This window comes from Pongo abelii, chromosome 2, assembly GCF_028885655.2.
Source record: "Pongo abelii isolate AG06213 chromosome 2, NHGRI_mPonAbe1-v2.0_pri, whole genome shotgun sequence".
Lineage (NCBI taxonomy): Eukaryota > Metazoa > Chordata > Mammalia > Primates > Hominidae > Pongo > Pongo abelii.
In genome coordinates, this window is record NC_085928.1 from 91,129,646 (window position 1) to 91,156,222 (window position 26,577).

At 36.2% G+C, this 26,577-nt stretch overlaps 1 pseudogene; it reads left to right on the forward strand.

Annotated features, from left to right (window-relative positions):
• LOC112132652 (keratin, type II cytoskeletal 8-like) overlaps positions 1 to 26,577 on the forward strand; it is a 94,889-nt pseudogene that overhangs the window by 1,155 nt on the left and 67,157 nt on the right.

Genomic DNA, 26,577 nt, shown 5'->3' on the forward strand with positions numbered 1-26,577 from the left:
AGGGGCTATGTCCGTGCATAAGGACGTAAGATAAAATCAAAATATTCAGTCCAGCAAGTAGGTCACATCAATTCCACTGTTACCTACAGACAAGAAAGTCATGGGGATACTGGACAGACTTGACAGGCAATAAAATGTGATGGTTAACAGCAAGTCAAATACAATTATTTCCAGTTCTGGCTCTGAAATATACTAGCCGCACCATCTTAAGTAAGCCATTGTATGTCTGTGAGCTTCAATTTTCTCATCTGTGTAAGAAAGATAATAGTATCTAATTTATGGGGTTGGTGTTGTGAGTAATAAATATTGTAATTAATACATAGTGCTCTGCACAATATCAGGCAAGGAGCAAATGTTGAACAGATGGAATCAATTATCATTGTTCTTTTTTTTTTTTCTCAACACTTAAGGTCAAGTCTGAGTCACTTCTAATCAGAGTTTCTGCCCTCCGACACTCAAAAATGCATAACAGGAACCCAATGATTAGGTACAGAAACAAACAAAAGAAGAAGAAAATCCTTATCGCTGATGAATCCTCCCCCTCCATTAAGCAGTCAGGAAATAATGCACTGAGTACTGGTAGGGTGGGACAAATCCAAGGAAATATTTCCAGCTATCAAGACATCCACAGTCTATGCCTTGTGGTCTTCACACATGAGATGTGAATTTTGTAAAGTATGCTTATTTCAGCTCAATTGCCAATTTTTCTTCTAGAGCAAAACTAAAGATACTTAGGCTTGTGACCAGTGGGGAAGCTTTTGTCTTCATCCTAACCAACTGGCTGGCCTGACAATAACAGCACTTTTCAATGTCATTCTTTTTGGATATCTAGAAAAGATAGGAATCCTGGATTTGTGTTCAGTGAAAAGTACTTAAAATGAAATCTACCAGATGTATCAATAGTTTCCTGGGTAAAAAATAAAGTACTTTTTTCAGAGGGTTCTCTAGTTTTTCTTTCCTCCACCGAAACATCAACAGGAAGCTGTAAATCATCAAGATTGAACATCTCAGCCCTCAGTCTAGAGCAGCACAGGGGTTAGAAAATAAGATGAATGTGATGTGGAATGAAACCAAAGGGAAGCATTTATAATATTACTGGTTTGTGTGAATATCAGTTGGGAAAGGAATATTTGAGGAAAAAAAATCTAATGAATGAGCTAAAAACCCCAAGTGGTTAGCTGTTGCTGATCCTGGACTAGATGTTATAGAATCAATGATGAAAAATATTTTAATCTTTTTAACATTTTTTTAGCAGGTGTATATGGGTATGCATGTTATTTACATATGTGTATATGTGTATTTTTATATATATATATATATATATATAAAATTTGACACATTGGGGAGGCCAGTATAACATGTAATTGAAGTATTGTGGAAATATGGAATTGATTAAATTAAAATTAGAATGCTTCTGGGTTTTGTACACAAACGTTTATGGCAGCTTTATTTGTGATTGTCAAAAACTGGAAGCAATCCAAACATCTTTCAGCTAGTGATAAAGAAAAGTGGGAAATCCATACAGTGAAATACTAGCCAGCAATAAAAAGAACAAATTAGTGATACCCACAACAACATGAATAAGTCTTAAAAGCATTAGGTTGTGTGAAAAATGCCTTGAGTCAAAAGGCTGCACACTCTACGAATCCATTCATAGAACTTTCTGGAATAGGCAAAGCTGCAGGGATAGAAAATTGATTGGCGATTTCCAGGGATCAGGAGTGGGAGTAGGAGATTGTCCGTAAAGGGGCATGAGAATTTGGGAGGAGGTGTTATATATAGAACACCATAGAACTGTATACTAAAATGAACTTCACTGTATATAAATTATATCTCAATAAAAATAAAATAATGCCTCTGGGCTCAACACAATTCCTTGAAGGAATGCAGCTTTAAATAGCTGAAGTCCCTATCTGAGGCAACCTCATTGGCTAAGTGAGGCCTTATTGAGTTGCTGGCCTACCAGGCCTTAATCGCCTCCATGTGGCCTCAACATACAGCCATGAACATCAGTGAAAGCTGCAGCAATACCCTCCTGAAACAGCAACTTTCTCTCACCTTCCACGTTGAGTTCCCCTCTTACCCACCCAGGCCCAACTGAGCACTTCTTGTCTCCATGTCACAGCTTCTTCCCAGCCTCAACAGGTGAGTGATGCAGTTCAGATGCTGCCCTGGTTTCTGGGCACTTTCCTCCTTGAGACTTCTCTTAGTCTTTGTATTTCAAAAGCACTGGCAGGAGAAACCAATGCTCCACAATTGCAAACATTTCTAGGACCCTGCCAGGCCTTACACTCAGCAATTGTTGCAAAAGATCAGCTTCTTTGCCAGAATAAATCACAGGAAGAAAATAAGAGCAGAGTTAAGGATCAGGTGTACAAGAAAGATGAATTACCAAGGCCACTCAATGAAAAATGTACTAATTAAGACTTAGTGTTAAGTAACAGCCATCAGTTTGAGGTGGAGAGGTAATATTATATCTCAGTACCTTAGACCGTGCTTTTTATATATTCCATTCTCCTTCTAGAATTCCCAGGCAATCATCTTCTTTCTCCTACTCCATACAGAAGCAAAATCAAAGACTGAAAAATGCCCCTGGCCTAGCCATGAGGCAGAACTATTTGAAGGCATGTTTTCATCCTCAACAGTGGCTAGTCCAAATTGAGAGGTGCTGTAAATGGAAAAAATACAAGCTGTATTTTGAAGACTTGGCAAAAACAATGTAAAACATCTCAATTTTATATTGATTTTCATATTGAAATGCTAATCTTTTGGTTATATTTAGTTAAAATATTTTAAAAATTAATTTCACCTTTAAAAAATACTTTTTAAGGTGGCTCTAAAAAATTTAAAATTGGCCGGGCACGGTGGATCACGCCTGTAATCCCAACACTTTGGGAGGCTGAGGCAGGCGGATCATCTGAGGTCAAGAGTTCAAGACCAGCTTGACCAACATGGAGAAACCCCGTCTCTACTAAAAATACAAAATTAGCCAGGCGTGGTGGTGCATGCCTGTAATCCCAGCTACTCAGGAAGGCTGAGGCAGGAGAATCGCTTGAACCGGGAGGCGGAGGTTGAGGTGAGTTGAGATTGCACCACTGTGCTCCAGCCTGGGCAACAAGAGAAAAACTTGATCTCAAAAAAAAAAAAAAAAAAAAAAAAAAAAAAAAATTAAAGCATCCAGGCGCGGTGGTTCATGCCTGTAATCCCAGCACTTTGGGAGGCAGAAATTGGGGAGATTCGTGAACTCAGGAGTTTGAGACCAGCCTGGGACAACATGGAGAAACTCATCTCTACAAAAAATAAAAAAATGAGCTGGGCGTGGTGGCACACAGCTGTGATCCCAGTTACTCTGGGGGCTGAAGTGGGAGGATTACTTGAGCCCGGGAAATGGAAGTTGCAGTGAGCCGAGATTGTACCAATGCACTCCAGCCTGGGTGACAGAGTGAAACCCTGTCTCAAAAAGATAAAAATAAAATAAATTTAAAATTACCTGTGTGACTCACATTGTATTTATGTTGGGCAGCACAGCTCCATAACCTTGGCAAATTACCAAAGTTCAGTTTTCTTCATTAGTAAATGAAAGTTAAGAACTTAACATAGTGTCTGGATCATAGGGGAGTTTCAGAAATGGTTGACATTAATATAATTAACACAAAACTATACATTTAAGTAATCATTTATATGCTGCCCAGGGCATTCAAAAAATGACAAATTATTAAATGCCCATAATATAGAGAAATGAGTTTAGTTAGAGTAGAGCTAGATTATGTAGTCCAATTACCTGGTTTTATAATTCATTAAAAAGCTTATTCCTTCAAGAGGTCTTATGGGCAAGCCTGAGTTATCATCCAAAGAGCATAGTGGTCACAGTGGTTTACATGGATATATGGAATGACTTTATTTGAGGAAGAAAGTCAGTTCTCCAGAGTTTGGGCAAATTGGGTGTTGAATGGGTATAGGAATGGTAGGGACCTGCAGCCCACTCCTCTGAACCATCCACATGTTACAAAATCCTGAAAGAGGAAAGCTACAGAAATCTGTGTCCCAAGGAGACTGGTTCTAGATCATGGAGCTTGAAGTCTTCAAGAACCTCATCCCAAAGCTTGGCATAAAAGGTGGAGCTCAAGATGACACAACAAGGAGAAGTACACTGATGGAACCAGACATGCTTCCCCTTTCTCCTGGACAAAATAAATCCAAACATTTTTGTATGATTTCAGGGTAGAAAAAGAAAGTCTCAGCGGCATGTAGTGGTTCACACCTGTAATCTCAGCATTTTCGGAGGCCAAGGCGGGAGGGACACTTGAGGTCAGGAGTTCAAGACCTGCTTGGGCAACAAAGTGAGTCCTCTTCTCTACAAAATACTAAAAAAAAAAAAAAAAAAAAAAAAATAGCTACACTTGGTGGCATGCGCCCATAGTCCCAGATACTCAGGAGGCTGAGGCAGGAGAATCACTTGAGCCCAGGAGATGGAGGCTGCAGTGAGCTCTAATCACACCACTGCATTCCAACCTGGGTAACAGAATGATACCCCATTTAAAAAGAAAAGGAGAAAAATAAAACTACCCCAACTTATCACCTTCCCACCTACCCCCCACCTCCTCCAAGGAATGACATCAAAATGCCCAAGACCAGATATTGTATCAACCCTGACAAGTGGCCGAATTGGGTTAGAAAAATAAAGGAATGTGATATTTCTTGCACCTTAGGTTTTGTACTACAATTCATGGTAAATTCCAACTTATAATTTGGTATACTCATGGGAAATTATTTTGGAATGATATATTTGTAAGTGTTTGGTTGTTGTTTCTTGCAATGGGATAGAAATTAGGAAGGGCTTCAATTACTATTGTGTTACTTTTCCATAGGGTTTGAGAAAAGTGCAAATATGCATTGCTTTTGTAATAAAATAATAATATATTATCATTGGGGAAAAATGATAAACCCACAGAAATAGCTCTTTCTATTTAAGTTGTCAGTAATCCTTCAACAACCTCCCAGACTTGAATAAGAGCCGTTTGTTATTCTCCTGGTGGTTCTAGGACTATGTCTCCAGGTATACTGGAGCTACTGATGAGTCGGTAGCTGCTGCCTATGAAAATTGCCCCTGTCTCTGGCGCCCTCCTAAGTGGCCCCACCCATCAGAGCATTACCTTTTCAAGAGCTAGCCTGAAATGAAGCAGTGGGGCTGTCAGCTTCACAAGCTCTTCCTCAAAGCACAGAAGAAATATGCCTTCACAGGCAGTTGTTCAGGTAGCTCAGGTGCCAGTTTTTGGGTCATCTGTCCAGAAAGTCTTTCCAGGAATTGTCTGAGGAGTAAGCTCCATGTTTCTGCTATATTACACTGTACCTCTGGCCATATCTGCTCAGGACCTGACACCTAACTCAAAGGAAGGCAAACTGATTTTGTCTACCAGGAATTTGTAATTGGAATGAAAAGAGTGGGCCCCAGTGGTTTCAGACATGCAGACTTAGAATTGGAGGCACCAGAGAAAACTTGAAAGCAGAAAAAGAAGACAGCAGCCAGGCAGAGGGAAGCTGAGTGAGAAATAGCAGGGATTGGAATATTAGTCTTTATGGCAAATGGTGCCAAATTCCATTGTTTGCCAAAGGCCCATGGTCTTTGGGTTCTGTGAGGAACCCCTGTGCTTTGTAATAATTTCCTTTATTTTGCTCAAGTGAAGTCTAGTTGTTTTCAGTTGCTTAAAATCAAAAGATCCTTAAAAATGTGGGTAAAATATTCACCTACCCATGGTTTAAGTAATCAAGGAATTCTTACTTGGAAGGGTCTATAAATGGAAACAATTAGTCTCAGCTTTCTCACATGTAATAATTGTATCCTAATACTCTTCTTCCCTGCCGATATTATGAATTTATAGAAAAAAACCTAAGGCTATTAAGGTATTTGCCAGAGATAATGAGCAGTATGATTGTTGTGATGGTCTGACAACTCTGTGTAGACCATTTAGGTCACCCCCTGTCCATAGGCTCCCTGGCCAGCCAGAGTTGATGCTACACTATCCCACCTTAATACATCTCCTACAAAGAATAACAGCATTAGACTTAACAGACTAAAATAAAAATAAATTACACTGTTACTGTCAGGAAACAGAAGGGGGCACCCTAAGAATATTTAGTAGTTGCAGACAGCAGCTCTAACGTCTTTAAATACAATGAATGCTTTCTCTCAACCATGTAAAGCAAAGCACGGTCAATTTTACAAGTAAAATTTTTCTACGGAGCCACATGACTAGGGGACAAAGATTAAGAGTACCTAAGTCAATCTCTGAGAAAAAGGTAAAAATTAAAATGAAGCTTCCTATCTCACGTGACAGATAGTACGATAATAGAAATAAGATATTCCTCCAAACATAACCTAATTTGATTGTCACAATGGTTTAGAGAAAAAGAGTGATCAGAAACTATTGCTTCTATTGACTGGATATGAAGAGAGAGTCAGAGAAGGAAATAATAAAACTAACTTTTATGGAGCAATTTCTATATGCCAAACACATGTTTTATGAACATGATTTTATGTTCTATAACAACCTAAAAAGTAGGTACTCAAAATTTTCCTCAAACCTCCAGTAACTAAGCGATTCTCTCTCCCAGTCATTTTATTTATTTATTTATTTATTTATTTATTTATTATTATTATACTTTAGGTTTTAGGGTACATGTGCGCAATGTGCAGGTTAGTTACATATGTATACATGAGCCATGCTGGTGTGCTGCACTCACTAACTCCCAGTCATTTTTAACTAGTAGTTAATCCAGATGGTTTTCTTAGTATTAATAGACCTGAAATAAACAGGAAAGTCATTTAAGAAATCATTATTAAATTAAGCAGATGGAATAAAAAAGGAGGCAGGAAAGATGAAGGTAAAATAAGGAATAATATGGGGAAGGATAGAGGAAATGGAGGAAGGAGGGGTGACATGGTTTGGCTGTTTACCCACCCAAATCTCACCTTGAATTGTAATAATCACCACGTGTCAAGGGCAGGGCTAGGTGAAGATAACTGAATCATGGGGACGGTTTCCCCATACTATTCTCATTGTAGTGAATAAGTCTGACAAGATCTGATGGTTTTATAAATAGGAGTTCCCCTCCACAAACTGTTTTGCCTGCCTCCATGTAAGATGTCCCTTTGCTCTTCCTTAGTCTTCCGCCATGATTGTGAGGCCTCCCCAACCATGTGGAACTGTGAGTCCATTAAAGCTCTTTCCTTCATAAACTATCCAGTATCAGGTATGTATTTCTTAGCAGTGTGAGAACAGACTAATGCAAGGGGGGGAAGGGAGGAATGGAGAAGAATGAGCGGACAGAGCAGAGCATCAAAGAAAAAGGGATTGGAAGCAGAGGAGTAGGATTGGAAAAAAACAAACAAACAAACAAAAAAAACTTCTCCTGAGCTGTCTTTAAAAAACCCTTCATGAATCGGAGTGACCAACCTTTTCTCTGTTTTTATACACTCCAACAGTCCAAATATACTTATTTCAGAAGCCGCAAAATGGCATCAGACAATGTCAACATAGGCTACAATATCCACTTCTAGGAGTGAATGTTTAGGAGGGAAGCAAATGCTGCTATGAGATAGGAGAACAATCAAAGGAGGGATATTGACTTAGCAAGCTCTGAAACCAGCCTTCACTGAAAGGTTTTACTGTCTCCAGCTGTTCATTAGTTAATGAATATGAAATATTGACTCACGGGTGGCCCCACAGGTAGTTAGGAAAGCAATCTCGTTTCAAACCTGTCAATTGCACAGAGACAGACGGGAGGGTGGGTGGGTGGGGGAGGGAGATGGCCCTTTATCCCTTCCTTTACTTTCAACCACAGCCTTAAAGTAGATTTTTAGATCTAGATTCTTCCCCCTACTAGGTGGGCAGGTCCTGAAATAAAGACAAGGTGGGTTGGGGGGTGAGGGCATCTGTTTCCCTGCTTTCTAAACACTTCAGAACAGGAATAAATTTAATCCCAAGGTTTGCTAACCGTGGTAGATAAAATATTTTTTAAATGAACTCATGAATTTATTTTAAAGTATATTTGGAGAAAAATTAACTTGCACATAAAGCCCTCAATTTTGCAAATATTAGAATGAAGCCAAAAGAGACATTTATATTTTTAAAAGTAAAATAGATATGTGAAAATTAAAAGAAGACAAAAGCATGCAGAAATAACTATAAATATTGAGGCTAGAGTATGAATGGCTGAAGTTTGAGAAACTATGATTTAGGATATAGCACAGTTAAGCCAAGTAATCACGCTTGATAAAAAATAATGGGTGAATGGATGAGTAGATTAATGGTTGGTTGAGTGAGTGTGTAGATAAATTAGGAGTGTTGAAGTAATGAGGGAATGGGTAGATGAATATATTGGCAGGTGTGTAGATGAATTGAAAGTGTTGAATAGATGGATGCGTATATGAATGGATGGTTGAATAAATGGATGATTGGACAATTAAATGGTGAAATGTGTCATAAATCAGGAGTGTCCATGTGAGATGTACCCTTAGGTTAATTATTTGCTAGTGCAAACTGGGTGCCATTGGGTTGAAGGAAAATGAAAGTAGAAATGAGCCTGTCTGGTTCTCAGCTAGTGCACCTCAATAGTAGGTATAGGGAAATCTCTTCACAGGTGAGCTGGCAACCTATGATTAACTGAAAAGTTTGTTTTGCCAATGATCTTAGGATTTCAGCAAAATTGTTAAGAGTGCTGCTTGTGGAGTTATATTTTCCATGTTAAAGTTCCAGTTCTTCTATTTACTTGCTGTTGACCTTGGGCAAGTTGCCTTACCTACTCATCCTCAGTGCCCTCAGTTGCAGAATGAGACAAATCAGAACCTGCTCTGAAAGGTAATAGAAAGATATTTGCATGTTTTAAGTTTCACTTGTCAGTTTGAATCTTTCAATTTCAGATTAGCATTATTATTCTGTTATTTTTACATTTTAATAATGAAGTTATTTTTAACTCTAATCACTTTTTAATGAACTGTTCAATTGAATCATGAACTCCAAAGTATAATATTAAGTTTTTTAAATAGTTGTCTGATAAAAAACTTGTTTTGACTTCCATACTTGTTTAAAAACATTTTTTTTAGGCAGGCTCTAAAAAAAAAAAAAAAAATTTTTTTTTTAGGCAGGCTCTAAAATTGTTACCAGTCACCCCTTCTTGTACTCATGCCTTTGTATAATCCCTTTTCCTCGGATATAGGTTGGACTCAGTGACTCAGATCTAATGAGATGTCACTTCCATGATTAGATTATCAAAAGATTCTGGTTTGCTTCTTGTGCATGTGTTCGTTCTCTCTCTCTCTCTCTTTATCTCTCTCTTTCTCTCTCCCTCCCTCCCTCCCTCTTTCTCCTCTCTCTTTTTAGTTCTTAGAGTCCTTGCTCTTAGGAAAGTAAGTTGCCATGTCCTTGAGCAGCCCTGTGGAGAGGTTCACATGGCAAGAAACTGTTATCGCTAGCCAAGAGCCCATAGGACTGAAGACTATCAAAGTGAGTGAGATTGTGGAAATGGACCCTTCCCCAGTCAATAAACTGGGAAAAGTCAAACAACCACAAAATAATTAAAATGACAGAAGTAAATCCTTGCCTATCAATAATGTCTAATGTAAACCATTTAAATTCTCCAAATAAAAGATATAGACTGGCTGAATGGATTTTTTTTAAGACCCAACTATATGTTGCCTGCAAGAAACCCACTTCACCTATAAAGACACACCTAGATTAAAAGTGAAAGGATGCAAAATTATGTTCCATGTAAACAGAAACCAAAAGCAAGCAGGAGTAGCTATATCAGACAAAATAGATTTTAAGTAAAAATAAAAAGGTAAAAGGAGACAAATAGGATTATTATATAATGATAAAGGTATCAATTCAGCAAAAGGGTAGAACAATTGCTAATTTTGTGTACCCAATGGAACACCTATATATACAAAGCAAATATTATTAGAGCTAAAGAGATTGCAATACAGTAATTGTTGGGGACTTTAACACCCTACTCATAGCATTGGACAGATCATCTAGACAGAAAATAAACAAGAAGCATCAGACAAACCACACCATAGACCAAATGGACCTAACATTTACAGAACATTTCATCCAACAGCTACAGAATACACATTCTTCTCAGTGGCAGATGGAACATTCTCCATGAGAGACCATGTGGTAGGCTCCCAAATGAGTCTCCACAAATTTTAAAATATTGAAATCATATCAAGTACCTTCTCAGACCAAAATAGAATAAAAGTAGAAGTCATTAACAAGAGGAGCTTTGAAAACTGAACAAATACATGGAAATTAAACAACATGCTCCTGAACAATCAATGGTCAATGAAGAAATTAAGAAAATGTTTAAAAATTTATAGAAACAAATAAGAAAAACACAATATACCAAAATCTAAAAGCAGTGCCAATGGGAAATTTTATAGCAATAAACATATAAATCAAAAAAGTAGATTTCAAACAAACAACTTGATGGTGCACCTCAAGGAACTAGAAAAGGAAGAATAAAACAAACCTGAAATTAGTAGAAGAAAAGCAATAATAAAGATCAGAGCAGAAATAAATGAAACGGAGACAAACACACACACACACACACACACACACACACACACAAAGATCAACAAAATGAAAGTTTTTTTAAAGAGAAACAAAACCAAGAAACTATTAGGTAGACTAAGAAAAAAAGTGAGAAGAACCGAATAAAATCAGAAACAAAAAAAAAGGAGACATTACAACTGGTGCTACAAAAATACAAAGGATTTTTAGAGATTTCTATGAACAACACTATGCCAACAAATTGGGAAATATAAAGGAAATGAATAAATTCCTGGACACAAATAAGCAATCAAGACTGAACCAAGTAAAAATAGAAAACCTGAACAAACTAATAATGAGTAACAAGATTGAATCAATAATAAAAGTTTCCCCAAAAAGAAAATCCCAGGACAGGATCACAGCTGAATTCATTTAAACTTTTAAAGAAGAATTTAAACCAATTATTCTCAAACTGTTCTAAAAATATAAAATATAAGATCTTGCCCTTCTAGCCTTTCTCAAAAGAAAATAGAAGAGGAGGGAATTCTTCCTAACTCATTCTATGAGGCCAGCATTAGCATTATCCTGATTGCAAAACAAGATAAAGACACAGAAAAAAAAAAAAAAGAAAACTATAGGTCAATATCCCTTATGAATATAGATGCAAAAATTATTAATAAAATACTTACAAACCAAATCTAACACATCAAAAAGATAATACCCTATACTCAAGCGGTATTTATCCCGGGGATGCAAGGCTGGTTCATCATATGCTAGTCAAAAAACTTGATACATCATATCAACTGAATAAAAGAACAAAAACCAAATGATCATTTCAATAGATGCAGAGAAAGCATTTGATAAAATTCAACAGCGCTTTGTGATAAAAACTCTTAACAAATTAGGTATACAAAGAACATTTTCAGCATGTTGAAGGTCCAAAATGACAAGTCCACAGCTAACATCATAGTGAACAAGGAAAAGATAAAAGCTTTCCCTCTAAGATCCAGAACAAGACGCCCCATTCTTATTACATAGTACTTATACATAGTATTGGAAGTCCTAGTGAGAGCAATAAGACAAGAGAACAAAATAAAAGGCATCCAAACTGAGAAAGAGGAAGTCAAATTATCCTTCTTTGCAGAAAATATGATCTTATATACAGAAAAACCTAAAGACTCAACCAAAAAAATTATCAGAACTGATAAATGCATTCAGTAAAGTTGCAAGACACAAAATAAACACACAAAATCAGTAGCATTTCTATATTCCAATAAAGAACTAGATGAAATAGATATTAAGAAAGCAATCCAATTTACAATAGCTACAGAAAATTAAATACATAGGAATAAATTTAACCAATGAATGGAAAAACTTCCACAATGAAAACTACAAAAAACTGAGTAAAGAAATTGACTAAGACACAAAAAATGGAAAGACATCTCATTTTTGTAGACTGGAAGAATTAATATTGTTAAGATGACTGTACTACCCATAGCAGTCTACAGACTCAGTGAAATCACTATCAAAATACCAATTACATTCTTTACAGAAATGAAAATACAATTCTAAAATCTGTATGGAACCACAAAAGACCCTGAATAGCCAAAGCAATACTGAACATAAAGAACAAAGCTGAAGGCATCACACTACCTGACTTCAAAATATACTACCAAGAAATAATAATCAAAACAATGTGCTATTGGTATAAAAATAGACACATGTACCACTGTAACAGAATGGAGAACCTATCAATAAATCCACTCATTTTTAGTCAACTGATTTTTGGAAAAGGTGCCAAGATTATACACTGGGGAAAGGATCACCCCTTCAGTAAATGGTTCTGGTAGAACTGGATATCTATATGAAGAAGAATGGAACTAGACCCTTACATCTTGCTATAGACAAAAGTCTACTCATAATGGATTAAAGACTTAAATGCAACACACAAACTATAAAACTACTGGTAGAAAACCTAGAGGAAATGTTTCAGGATATTGATCTAGGCAGGATTTTATGAAAAAGACTTCAAAAGCACAGGCAACAAAAACAAAACTGGACAAATGGGACTACAACAAAGGAAAAAAGTTCTACTTAGCAAAGGAAACAATAAACAGCATGAGGAGATAACCTGTGGAAGAATGGGAGAAAATATTTGCAGACTATTCATTTGATGAAAGCACTAATATCTAGAATATATACAAGGAACTCAACAGCAAAACAAATAAAACAAATAATTTGATTTTAAAATGGACTAATAACCTGAATAGATATTTCTCAAAAGAATACATACAAATGACCAACAAGCATACGAAAAAAATGTTCAACATTACTAATCATCATGGAAATGCACATAAAAACCATAATTTGATATCATCTCACCCCCATTAGAATGGTTACTATAAAAAAGAAAGATAAAACAATGCCGGTGAGAAAATTGAATAAAGGAAACCCTTATACAACATTGGTGGGTATGAATTAGTATAACCACTATGGAAAATAGCATGGAGCTTCCTCAAAACACTAAAAATAGAATTACCATATGATCCTACAATCTCACGACTGAGTATTTATACAAAGTAAATGAATCAGTACATTGAAGCAGTGTTTGTACTCTCATGTTTATTGTAGCACCATTCACAATAGCCAAGATATGAAATCGACCTAAGTGTCTACCAAGAGATGAATTAATCAAGAATATATGGTATATATACAGAATGGAATACTATTCAGCCATTAAAAAAGAATGAAATCCTGTCATTCACAACAACATAAATGAGCCTGGAGGACATTATATTAAGTGACATAAGTCAGGCCCAGATAGATAAATACCACATTGTCATTTATAGGTGGTTGCCAAAAAGTTGAGTGGATAGGAGTAGAGAGTAGAATTATGTCTATGAGTGGCTAAGAAATGTAGTGGGGAGGGAGGATAGAGACAGGTTGGTTAATCGGTTCAAAATTATAGCTAGATACAAGGAATATGTTCTAGATTCCATAGCACTGTAGGGTGACTATAGTTAATAATTTATTTTATATTTTCTGCTAGAAGAAGATTTTGAATGTTTCTAACAGAAAGAAATGTTAAATATTTATGGTGATAATATGTTATTACCCTGATCTTTACACATTATATATGTATCAAAATATCACTCTATATCTCATAATCTCATATATCCCCTCCCTGTGCCCATATGTTCTCATTGTTCAACTTCCACTTATGAGTGAGAACATGCAGTGTTTGGTTTTCCGTTCCTGTGTTAGTTTGCTGAGAATTATGGTTTCCAGCTTCATCCATGTCCCTGCAGAGGACATGAACTCATTCTTTCTTATGGCTGCATAGTATTCTGTGGTGTGTATTTGCCACATATTCTTTATCCAGTCTAACATTGATGGACATTTGGGTTAGTTCCAAATCTTTGCTAATGTGAATAGTGCTGCAATAAACATACGTGTGCATGGGTCTTTATAGTAGAATGATTTATAATCCTTTGGGTATATACCCAGTAATGGGATTGCTGGGTTAAATGGTATTTCTGGTTCTAGTTCCTTGAGGAATCACCACACTGTCTTCCACAATAGTTGAACTAATTTACGCTCCCACCAACAGTGTAAAAGCATTCCTATTTCTGCACATTCTCTTCAGCCTCTGTTGTTTCCTGACTTTTTAATGATTGCCATTCTAACTGGCGTGAGATGGTATCTCATTGTGGTTTTGATTTGCATTTCTCTAATGACCAGTGATGATGAGCTTTTTTTCATGTGTTTGTTGGCCGCATAAATGTCTTTTTTTGAGAAGTGTCTCTTCATATTCTTTGCCCACTTTTTGATGGAGCTGTTTTTTTTTTTCTTGCAAATGTGTTTAAGTTCCTTGTAGATTGTGGATATTAGCCCTTTGTTAGAGGGATAGATTGCAAAAATTTCTCCCATTCTGTAGGTTGCCTGTTCACTCTGATGATAGTTTCTTTTGCTGTGCAGAAGCTCTTTAGTTTGATTAGATCACATTTGTCAATTTTGGCTTTTGTTGCTATTGCTTTTGGTGTTTTAGTCATGAAGTCTTTGCCCATGCCTATGTCCTGAATGGTATTGCCTAGGTTTTCTTCCAGTGTTTTTATGGTTTTAGGTCTCATGTTTAAATCTTTAATCCATCTTGAGTTAATTTTTGTATAAGGTGTAAGGAAGTGGTCTAGTTTCAGTTTTCTGCATATGGCTAGCTAGTTTTCCTAACACCATTTATTAAACAGGGAATCCTTTTCCCATTGCTTGTTTTTGTCAGGTTTGTCAAAAATCAGATGGTTGTAGATGTGTGGTGTTATTTCTGAGGCCTCTGTTCTGTTCCATTGGTCTAATATCTGTTTTGGTACAGGTACCATGCTGTTTTGATTACTGTAGCCTTGTAGTATAGTTTGAAGTCAGGTAGTGTGATGCCTCCAGCTTTGTTCTTTTTGCTTAGGATTGTCTGGGCTATGTAGGCTCTGTGTTGGTTCCATGTGAAATTTAAAGTAGTTTTTTTTCTAATAGAAAGAGAGGAAGTCAAATTATCTCTGTTTGCAGATGACATGATTGTATATTTAGAAAACCCCATCATCTCAGTGCAAAGACTCCTTAAGCTGATAAACAATTTCAACAAAGTCTCAGGATACAAAATCAATGTGCAAAAATCACAAGCATTCCTATACACGAACAATAGACAGACAAACAGCCAAATCATAAGCAAACTCCCATTCACAATTGCTACAAAGAGAATAAAATGCCTAGGAATACAATTTACAAGGGATGTGAAGGACCTCTTCAAGAAGAACTACAAACCACTGCTCAAGGAAATAAGAGAGAACACAAACAAATGGAAAAACATTCCATGCTCTTGAATAGGAAGAATCGATATCGTGAAAATGGCCATACAGCGCAAAGTAATTTACAGATTCAATGCTATTCACATCAAGCTACCATTGACTTTCTTCACAGATCTTCTTAATTTCAGAAACTTAACCAAGGCTTTAGTCTTAAAAGTCTAGCCTTTTCATTTGTTTTAACTTCTAAAGTAAACATCACAAGAAAAAATTAATTTCAAGTTTTCATAGAGGTAGGAAAAAGTGGGGAGAATCTGTTTTCCTTCTTACTTAACCCTTCTTCTCTCAGGCATGATGCTGGAGCTAAATAGAGACAATATGTTTCAAATTGCCAATCACATTAGTCTCTGTGTGGGCTCCTTAAAACATGCAAATGGTTCTGAAAAAAAAATGTCTCTCATTCTACAAAGATAAATGAAGGCACACATCACCATCAATTGCAATGTAAGTCAAAGGAAGACAGGAAGCATTGATAAACGAGGAAACTTTGCCTTTCCTCATAGACAAACATCCTGTAAGGAAACACAAGTATTGATGGATTACATTGGCCTCCTGACTGTATGCACACTGTAGCCTTCACTGCAACCTATCTTCCCTAGCACTGCCAGACAAATATTCCTTCTAAGCATTGTTCACTTCACTTCTAAGCTCAAACACCTTCAATGACTTTCTATTAAGTAAATGATAAAGCCCTCTCTTTTCACCTCAGATTTCAAGGCACCAATCAGTGTTGCCAACCTTATTTCCCAGAACTTCTCAACCTGTTTCTTATATCCAGGCAAGGTCAACTACAAGAGATTCTTATTACTGAGTATTTATTATCAGAAATTGTCTGATAATAATGAGTCCTTTCTGATAACAATAAAAGTGATCATACTGCAAAAAGAAGTCAAAGCTATAACTGTCGATAAAGATTTACCAATGAAGAAAACATTTATAACTTAGGACCTCCTCTAACATCTCTGCACATTGAGTCAATCTCTTGGTTTCTCCATGATTGTTTCTCCATGATTATCAGTTCCTTCAGCTTTTCACAATACAGGGTTCATACAATATGAACTGATTGCAAATGGAATTGTCAGCATTGCAAAAGATGTGACATTTTATGAGGTTGATAAAAGTGGTGTAGAAGAAATTATTGTAGCTTTTAAAATATTTTTGTAAGTGTCATCACTTCGTGGTGATCCATTAAAGTCAAGTAAGAAGTGAAAAGAGGTCATCTCATGTTACTGCACAATTGTATCAAAAGTATTTTACTCACATGGGTGCATGCACACAGACAAACACACACACAAACACACACACACACCACCCTTGATTCATTGTTTAAGATTAGGTTGATGCAAAAGTAATTGCATTTTTACCATTACTTTTAATGGCAAAAGACAATTACTTTTGCCCCAGCCTAATAACATATAGTGATGATTATAACTGAGAAGTAGTAAAATATAATTTAAACTTATTTTTGTTTTTGTTTTATTTTGAGATAAATTTTCAATTAAATTTCATTTCATTACTTACTATGAAATTTTAGTCCCCATTTAAGTGAATTCTCTTTAATGAGATAGCACTTTTCTTTGGTCCTTGTTTATGTCTCAAAATATTCTGTACTTTTCTGCTTATTTGCACATCCTCCTGTTGTGATTCTCCTTGTCCTTCCAGGTGCAGTTCAAATTCCACTTCTTCTAAATATTTTTCATCACCTTCTTTAATAAAAAGGGATTAATGTTTCTTTCCCCTCAAAATTTATACGTTAAAACCAAATCCAAAGATAATGGTATTTGGAAGTTGGGCCTTTGGGAGGTGATTGGGTCATGAGGGTGGAGTCCTCATGAATGGGATTAGTGCCTTTATAAAAGGGACCCCAGTGAGCTTCCTCACCACTTCTGCCATATGAAGATGCAGCAAAAAGGTGTTGTTTATGAACCAGCAAGCAAGCTCTCACCAGACACCAAATCTGCCAGTGCCTTAATCTTGGACTTCCCAGCCTCCAGAAGCATAAGAAATAAATTTCTGTTGTTTATAAGCCACCCAGTCTGAGGTATTTTGGTATAGCAGCCTGAATAGTCTCAGCTAAACCTCTTCATGACCAACCTGTGAAAGTCAAGTATAAAGTGAAAGAGGTCATCTCATGTTACCATAAAATTGTATCAAAAGAGTTTCTCTCTCTGTCTGTCTCACATGTACACACACACACACACCCCACCTTTGATTCATGTGTTTTAATGTTTAGAATATACCTGTGATTATAACTGAAAAGTTGTAAAACATAAACTTTAAAAAAAGTTTTTGTTTTATTTATGAGATAAATTTCCAACCAGATTTTTCTGCATTACCTACTATGAAATTTTGGTCCTTGCTTTAAGTGGATTCCCTTTAATGAGATAGCAGTTTCCTTTGGTCCTTGTATACCTCTCAAAATATTCTGTTCTACTCCATTCCTGCTGATTTGCACATCTTCCTTTGTGACTTTCCTTATCCTTCCAGGTGCAGCTCAAATACCACTTCCTGTGAAAATTATTCTCAACCTTCTCTAGCGAAAAGGAATATTTTTCCTCCAAAGATGTGGCAGATTTTGTTTGTAGCAACTATGAAACATTTCAGATAAGCAGCCTTGAGGAATAGCTGCTTGAGTACATAGGCTAGACAGGGAAGATTCTATATAGTTCCCATTCATTCATTCAGCTAATATTTGTTGAGATTTTTAGGTATGAATTAATGTTCTAGGATCAGTGGGGAGACAATGTTGCCACTGTAAACCATGTTTATATTGAATTCTATTTATTGAACAAAGAGCAAACAAGAAAATGAAGATTTACATTTCCTTTCTATGGACTCTCCAAAAAGGAAAGTAAAAATTACAAAGTTTTATGTTACTTAAATAAGGGGAGATGTATTACTTTCCATGTGGACCTCTGTGCAAAAGGAGTAGGTTTCACATGGGAGATGATGGCTCCCCCTTGCAGGCGACTAGCACTCTGGATGGCTCTCTCTGCCTCCCTCTTGTCTTACTTCTGCTGTGCAATTGTTGATGATCCGCTGCTCAACCACTGTGGCTAAAAAAAGAACCAGGCAGCTGGTACTCTGATGAGGTGATGTCAAATGGAGCTACAGACCCTGTCCCTGGTGAATCTCAAAATTTGTTTGGGTTATTATCTATAAAATCGGAAATCTGTTTCTCAGAGTCACATTGGCCAATAATTCACAAGCTGGTCCAAGCCTGTGTCCGCACTTCTTCAAGGATAGAGAAGTTGGCTCTTAGCTGGAATCTCTGCAACACTGATTAATGTTACATGTCAACCCTTGTAGAGAAGCCAGAGTTAAAAATACCATGGCCTGGTGCAGTGGCTCATGCCTATCATCCTGGCACTTAGAGAGGCAGAGGAGGGAGAATAGTTTGAGCCTAGGAGTTCAAGACAGGTCTGGGCAACATAGTGAGACCCTGTTCTCCACAAAAAGGGAAAAAGAAGCCAAAAATCACCCCCACAAGTTTGAAAAATACCAAGAAACAGAGAGTTTAGTGGTCATCAACCAGACACTCAATGACTGTTGAGGCTAAGCATGTCACAAAAATGCTTCAAGTGGCCTGGGGTTAGTAGTGAGGACTGTGATGGGATGGGCTGGAGACTGCACACCTCCTTTAAAGGGATTTAAATTCAATTTTTTTGTAAATATTGCATGTGATTACCATAATACATTTTGGGCTTGATGTGGCATAGGGATGCCAGTTTGCAAGTCTTCATTTAGGGGAGCAATGAATCTCCACTTTACAACAATTTCCAGTTTATTTCATTCATTCATATTGCTGTTGAGCCATCTTTCCAATATTTCTTTGTACTAATATGAGTGCAATTGTTCCTTATGACAAAGATCCAATTATTCTATTGAAGCAAAGGGCAAAGTGGATATGTTATCCTGGAGTTTGAAATGTTGAATTCCAAGCTTGTTTGTGCACTTGGGACCAGTTTGCGGACTATGAAATGACTCTTGTAAATCTAACATCGTAGGGAATTTGTAAATCAATGTGGCTGTAACCCTAATGGCACGCTAAGGCCTGAAACTTAGCTGGACTCCCCAGGACATGTCTTTAGCTGCCTTTGAGGAGGGGACTATTAAGAAGATAAGCCTGGCTCATTTTCTAGCTCTTATCCATGATAAGGGGGGCTTCTAAAGTGGGAGGGCTTTGGTAAAACTCCACTCCTCTTTTCCAGGATATAAGTTTGATGAAAATTTAAGCAGTTATTCACTGAAGGGCTCCAGATACTGTTTCAAAGCTCTACTGATAGGGCAGGATAGTGGAATGAGAAAAGAAATACTCAATGCTATGACCTAATTACACCCCTTCCTTGTACTACACAAGGGGTGAGTTCTCACTGTTAAATGTCTTTAATCAGGTTCCCAAACTTGGCTGCATATTGGAGTCATCTAGGGAACTTTAAAAAAACATACCTGATGACTGGGTTTTAACTCCCAGAGATTATGATTTAATGGGCTTGATAGAGACACAGCATCAGAATGTTTAAGATTATTTCTTTTTTTAATATGTATATATTTTTATTATACTTTAAGTTCTAGGGTACATGTGTACAACGTGCAGGTTTGTTACATATGTATACATGTACCATGTCGGTGTGCTGCACCCATTAACTCGTCATTTACATTAGGTGTATCTCCTAATGCTATCCCTCCCTGCTCCCCCCACCCCACAACAGGCCCCCGTATGTGATGTTCCCCTTCCTGTGTCCAAGTGTTCTCATTGTTCAACCAAACACCGCATGTTCTCACTCATAGGTGGGAACTGAACAGAATGTTTAAGATTATTTCAAGGTGCAGATAAGATTGAGAACAACTAGCCTAGATCTTTAGATGTGTGTGTATGATAGAATGGTGGTGGGGTGGGGGAGGTCTCTGTAAATGCTCCATCTATCCCGTAATTCATTTTTTCCCCTTATTTCCCAATGTGTTTTCTTTGACTCTTTTGCATTTTCTTTCTGGTTCATGTCCCGTCATCCCACATAGATAAATAAAATCCGGCTTCTTTTTTAGAGCTTTCTATTATATGTAGCAAATTCAACAGCTTTAGGCATCCCTTGAGTGTTAAAGCTTTTGCCTCAGGATTAGACTGTGCAACATTTTCTCCCTTGCCACTAAATATTTGTCATAAGTGTAACTGTAATGACTGTAATATGTGACCATGTGTATACATTATCATTTATTAAAACAGTTCCTTACAGTTATACATTTTGGTTATTTTCCATTTTGTGATATTGTAAATGAAATTACTACATTTAAATACTCATATGTGTCCACTTCTCTGATTATTTCTTTAGAGGACTTACCTAGCAGTGAAAATTATTGGTGCAAAGATAAATATTTTTCAGGCCCTTGGCACATATGGCCAAGCCACTTTTCACAGCAGCTACAATGATTTACGAAACCAACTGGGATAATATAGTTAATTATCTCTAAGTTGCTGTGATGGGTGCATTTCAATTTTCTGGTATAATTTAAACAGACTTCGATTAAGGCCTGTGTTGTAGGCTGTAACTTTCAATAGAAAGTATCAAACATGCTGTAATAATAATAATTATTTATTGTATATTCCAACAAGAGCTGTATTTTTATTACATCACTCTACCCTTCAAGTCTGTAAATGCCTTAATTTATTTTCATCTTGTGTAATTTTCTTTACAACTATGACAAGCTAGAATATACTTGTACATTATGAACCAGGTCTGTGGACATACTGCAGAAGAATCATCTGAGCAAGACAGGTTTCTGGATTCCTTCCACAGGAGACTCACATTTATTAGATTTGATCTAGAGTCTGAGAATCTGTATTTTAGCAGAGGTTGCCCAGATGAGTCCAGTCTGTGGTCAGGCCTGGGTACCACTGTAATGTGTAATTATGAGACTGTCTTTATGACTCTCATGTACACACCTATCAGCATCTTTCTTAAACTTTACATCTCTGATTTGTAGCCAACAATTCGAGATTTGACCATAGAACTCCTAAAATGAAAATGAATTGCTGTAGCATCAAATGCTTATAAAACATAATTCATAATAATATTAAAATGTTCTTGCAGATAAAGTAATTGTGGCAAGAAACTATTATCATTTGCTCATTCTGTTAATATATAGTAAATGTTAAGTGACATCACAAATATGTTAAAATGTAAAGCAACATAACATAACAGAGATCAGTAGGATGGGATACCAGTCTAGAGTGAGCTAGGAAGTATGTCTCAAGCATCAATTTACAGATTAATATCATGCATTGGTGAATTGGGTGCAGCCTCTCATGACTTTTTTTTTTTTTTTTTTGCTGTTCTTGGAAATAGCCTAACATTTTGCATGTCAGTTTCCTCTATTTCTTATGAAATATATATGCTTATATGTGTGCATGCATGCATATTAGAAAAACTTAGAAGGAAATAATTCTATAGATTTATTTTTTAAATTTTATTTTTAATTGTGAGTTGACAAATTATGGTTGTACATACTTGTAGAATGCAAAGTAATGTTACAATTTATGAATACAACATGAAAAAGTTAAACCAAGATAATATATTCATCATCTCAAATATTTATCAATTTTATGGTGAGAACATCTAAAATTTATTCTCCTACCAATTTTGAAATGAACAATACATTATTCTTTACTATATTCACTACACTGTACAATATTGAAGAAAAAATTATTCTTCCTGTCTGAGATTTTGTACCCTTTGACCATCATCTTTCCACTTCTATTCTGTTCCATTGGTTGATGAGTCTATTTTCATGCTAGTGCCATGGTCTTTTAATTACTACTGCTTTGTAGTATAGTTTGAAATCATGCAGTGTGATGCCTCCAGCTTTGTTATTTTTGCTCATAACTGCATTGGCTATTTGGGGTCTTTGTGATTCCATATGAAATTTGGAATTGTTTTTTCTATTTCTGTCAAAAAATTAACTTTGATATTTTGATAGAAATTACATTGAATCTGTAGTTAGCTTTATGTAGTATGGAAATTTTAAAATATTACTTTTTCTAACCCAAGAACACAAGATAATCTTTCTATTTAATTGTATTTTCTTCAGATCTTTCATTAACATTTATAGTTTTCAGGGCATAGGTCTTTCACTTCCTTATTTAAATTTATTCCTAAATAATTTATTTTTCTAGCTACTGTAAATGGGATTGTTCTTTTGATTTCTTTTTCAGATAGATCATTGATGGTGTATAGAAACTACTGATTTTTGTGTGTTTTTTTTTTAATCTTACAACTTTACTGTATTCATTTCTTAATTCTAGGAGTTTCTTGGTAGAATATTTAGGGCTTTTAATGTATAAGATTATATTGTGGCAAAGAGTGACAGTTTCACTTCTTTTTTTTTTTCTGTTTGCATGCATTTTACTTTTTTTCCTTTTGCCCAGTTAGTCTGGCAAAGCCTTCCAATACAACGTCAAATAGAAGTGGTGCAACTGACTGTCCTTGTCTTGTTATGGATTATGGAAGAAAGGATTTTAATTTTTCACCATTAAGTATAATGTTAGCATAGAACTTATTATATATGACCTTTATTGTGTTGATGTACACTTCTTCTACACCTGATTTGTTGAGTGCTTTTCTCATGAAAAGATGTTGAATTTTACCAAATGCTTTCTCTGCATCTAATGAGATGACCGTATGTTTTTGTTTTTCATTTTGTTAGTGTGATGTACCACATTTCTTGATTTGTGTATGTTGAACCATCCTTGCCTTTCAGGGATAAATCCCACATAATCATGGTGAATGATCCTTTTAATGTGTTGTTGAATTCTGTTTCCTAGTATTTTGCTTAGGATTTTAGCATCTGTATTCATAAGGGATACTGAGCAGTAGTTTTCTTTCTTGTTATGTCTTTGTTTGGCCTTGATATCAGGATAATGCTGGCCTTAGAGTTTAGTAGTGTTCTCTCCTCCTTGATATTTTGGAAAAGTCTGTGAAGGATTGGTATTAGTTCTTTCAATGTTTGGTAGAATTCAGCCATGAAGTCATTAAGTCCTGGGCTTTTCATTGTTGAAAGTCTTTTTATTACTGATTCAATCTCATTACCCATTGTTGGTCTGTTCAGATTTTCTATTTCTTCATGATTCAGTCTTTGTGGGTTGTGTGTATCTAGGAATTTTTCCGTATTTTCTAGGTTATCCAATGTCTTGGTATATAATTGTTTATAATAGTCTCTAATGATTCTTTGTACTTCTTTGGTATCAGCTTTAATGTATTCACTTTCATTTCTGATTTTTTTTTTTTTTGATATGGAGGCTTATTCTGTCACTCAGCCTGGAGTGCAGTGGTGTGATCTCGGCTTACTGCAACCTCCGCCTTCCAGGCTCAAGTGATCCTCCTACCTCACAAGCCTCCTGAATAGCTGGGACCACAGATGTGCACCACCATGCTCTGGCTAATTTTTTGTAGTTTTTGGTAGAGCATTTCTGATTTTATATATTTGAATCATTTCTCTTTTTTTCCTCAGTCTAGCTAAAAGTTTGTCAATTTTGTTTATATTTTCAGAAAAAAATTAAATTTAAATTTATTGATGTTTTGTATTGTTTCTCTAATCTCTATTTCATTTATTTCTGCTCTGAACTGGGTTATCTTTTTTCTGCTTCTGACATTGAGCTTACTTTGTTCCTCTTTTTCTATTTCAGTGAGATATAATATTATTTGAGGTTTTTTTTTGCATATACTTCGTTTCTGTCTTCCTCTCTTGCTGTCTTCCAAAGTGGTTTGAGGACTATTATATGCTTTGAATTGTTTCTATTTTCATTTTGTGCATCTATTATGCATTTTTGCTTTGTGGTTACTGTGAGTCTTACAGAAAACATCCTATACTGATACTACTTAATATCAACCAGATAACAACTTAGCTTCGATTGCATATAACTCTATACTTTTATTCCCTTCCTCCATGTTATGTTTTGGATATCAGAATTTACACCATTTTATAATATGTATCCCTTGACAATTTATTTTAGCTATAGCTGTTGTTAGTAGTTCTGTCTTTTAACCTTTGTACTAGGGATAACATTGCTTCATAAACTGCTATTATGAATTTTCTGCCTTCATCACTTTTATTTTATTAAATAACAGCCTTTTATTTCAGCTTATAGGACTCCTTTTAGAAACTTCTGCAAGGCAGTCCTAGTAGTGACAAACTCCTTTGGCTTTTGTTTATCTGGGAAAGTTTTTATTTTTCCCTCATTTCAGGAAGAGTAATTGGCTGGGTAGAGTATTCTTAGTTGGTAGGTGTATTTTTTCTTTCAGCACTCTGAATATTGCATTCCATTCCCTCCTGGCTTTAAGACTTCTACTGAGAAATCCGCTGATAATTATATTGGAATCCTTTTGTATGTGATGTGTTTCTTACGTTTTGCTGCTCTAATAATTTTTTCTTTGTCTTTATTTTTAACAGTTTGATCATTATGTGTCTTTGTGAACATTTTGGGTTGAGTGTGATTGGAGACTTTCAAACTTCCTGTGGCTGGATGTTGGCATCTTTCTCCAGATTAGGGAAGTTTTGAGCTATTATTTTTTAAAATATTCTTTCTGGCCCTTTATCTCTTCTCCTTCTTTAATTCCCAGTATGTGTAGATTAAATCTCTTGATAGTGTTCCGTAATTCCCATAGGCCTTATTATTTTTCTTTTTTCTGTATTTAAAAAAATTGATATAGCTGTACATATTTTGGGGATACATAGATATTTTGATACATGTATACAATGTGTAATGATCAAATAATTTATCTTTTCATTGTGTTGGAAAATTACAATTGTTCTCTTCAACCTATTTTGAAATATACAATAAATTATTTTTAACTCTCATTGCTTTTTCATTCTTTTTTCTTTTTGTTCCTCTGTTAATGTAATTTCAAATGTTCTGTCTTCAAGCTCACTGATTTTTTTTCTCCAGCTTGATCATGCCTGCTTTTGAAGTTTTCTATTGCATTTTTAGTTTAGTCATTGTATTCTTTTTTCTTTTTTTTTTTTTTGACAGAGTTTCACTCTTGTTGTCCAGGCTGGAGTGCAATGGTGCAATCTCAGCTCATTGCAACCTCTGTCTCCCAGGTTCAAGTGATTCTCCTGCCTCAGCCTCCCAAGTAGCTGGGATTACAGGCGTGCACAACCATGTCTGGCTAATTTTTGTATTATTAGTAGAGATGGGGTTTCACCATGTTGGCCAGGCTGGTCTCAAACTCCTGACCTCAGGTGATCCGCCCACCTCAGCCTTCCAAAGTGCTGGGATTACAGGCGTGAGCCACCGTGCCCAGCCTAGTCAATGTATTCTTAATCTCTAGGATTTCTTTTCATTTTTTTCTTTTTTAAGACAGAGTCTCACTCTGTCGCCAGGCTTGAGTGCAGTGGCGTGATCTTAGCTCACTGCAACCTCTGTCTCGCGGGTTCAAGTGATTCTCTTGCCTCAGCCTCCTGAGGATTTCTTTTTTAAAATTGTATCTACTTCTTTGTCAAACTCTTGGTTGTGTTCATGTTTTGTTCAAAATTTCATTTTATTTTTTGTCCATATATTCTGTAGTTCAGTTAACTTCTTTCAGAAGGTTATTCTGAATTCTTCACCTGTCATTTCCTAGGTCCTATTGTTGGAGCTTTGTTAGTTTCTTTTGAAGGTGTAATGGTTTCCTGAGTCTTTAAAATTCTTGCATCTTTGCGTTGGTGTCTGTGCATTTAAGGAAACAGCCACTTTTCCCAGCTTTTATAGATGTGCTCTGGCAGGGATAGACTTGCATTATTTAGTCTAGTCTATGATTCGAAGTGGGCCAGTTGGTGACAGTCCTGAGGAGATAGAACTTGCTTTCAGGTTCTCTAGATGGCTGGACTGCTGCCTTTGCTCTGAGTTCATATGGACAAGCTGCCTAGGCTCTGCTATCCAGTGAGACAACTGGCTGAATTCTGAAATCAGTCTGAGCTGCTGGGTAGGCACTGCAATTACCTCAGATTGGGCCAAACCACAGGAAGATCATTCCTTGGCCAGGTAGTATTACTATGTGAGTTCAGCAGTTGATCTGGGTTGTAGGAGGGTGTCTGAAATTAGGTGGAGCTGTTGATTGGGATGAACAGAACCAGCTGCTTTGCACAGTGGAAATGCACAGTTGAGGTGTGTCTCCTTGCTTATGAGAGGATTTGGGGTGGACTTT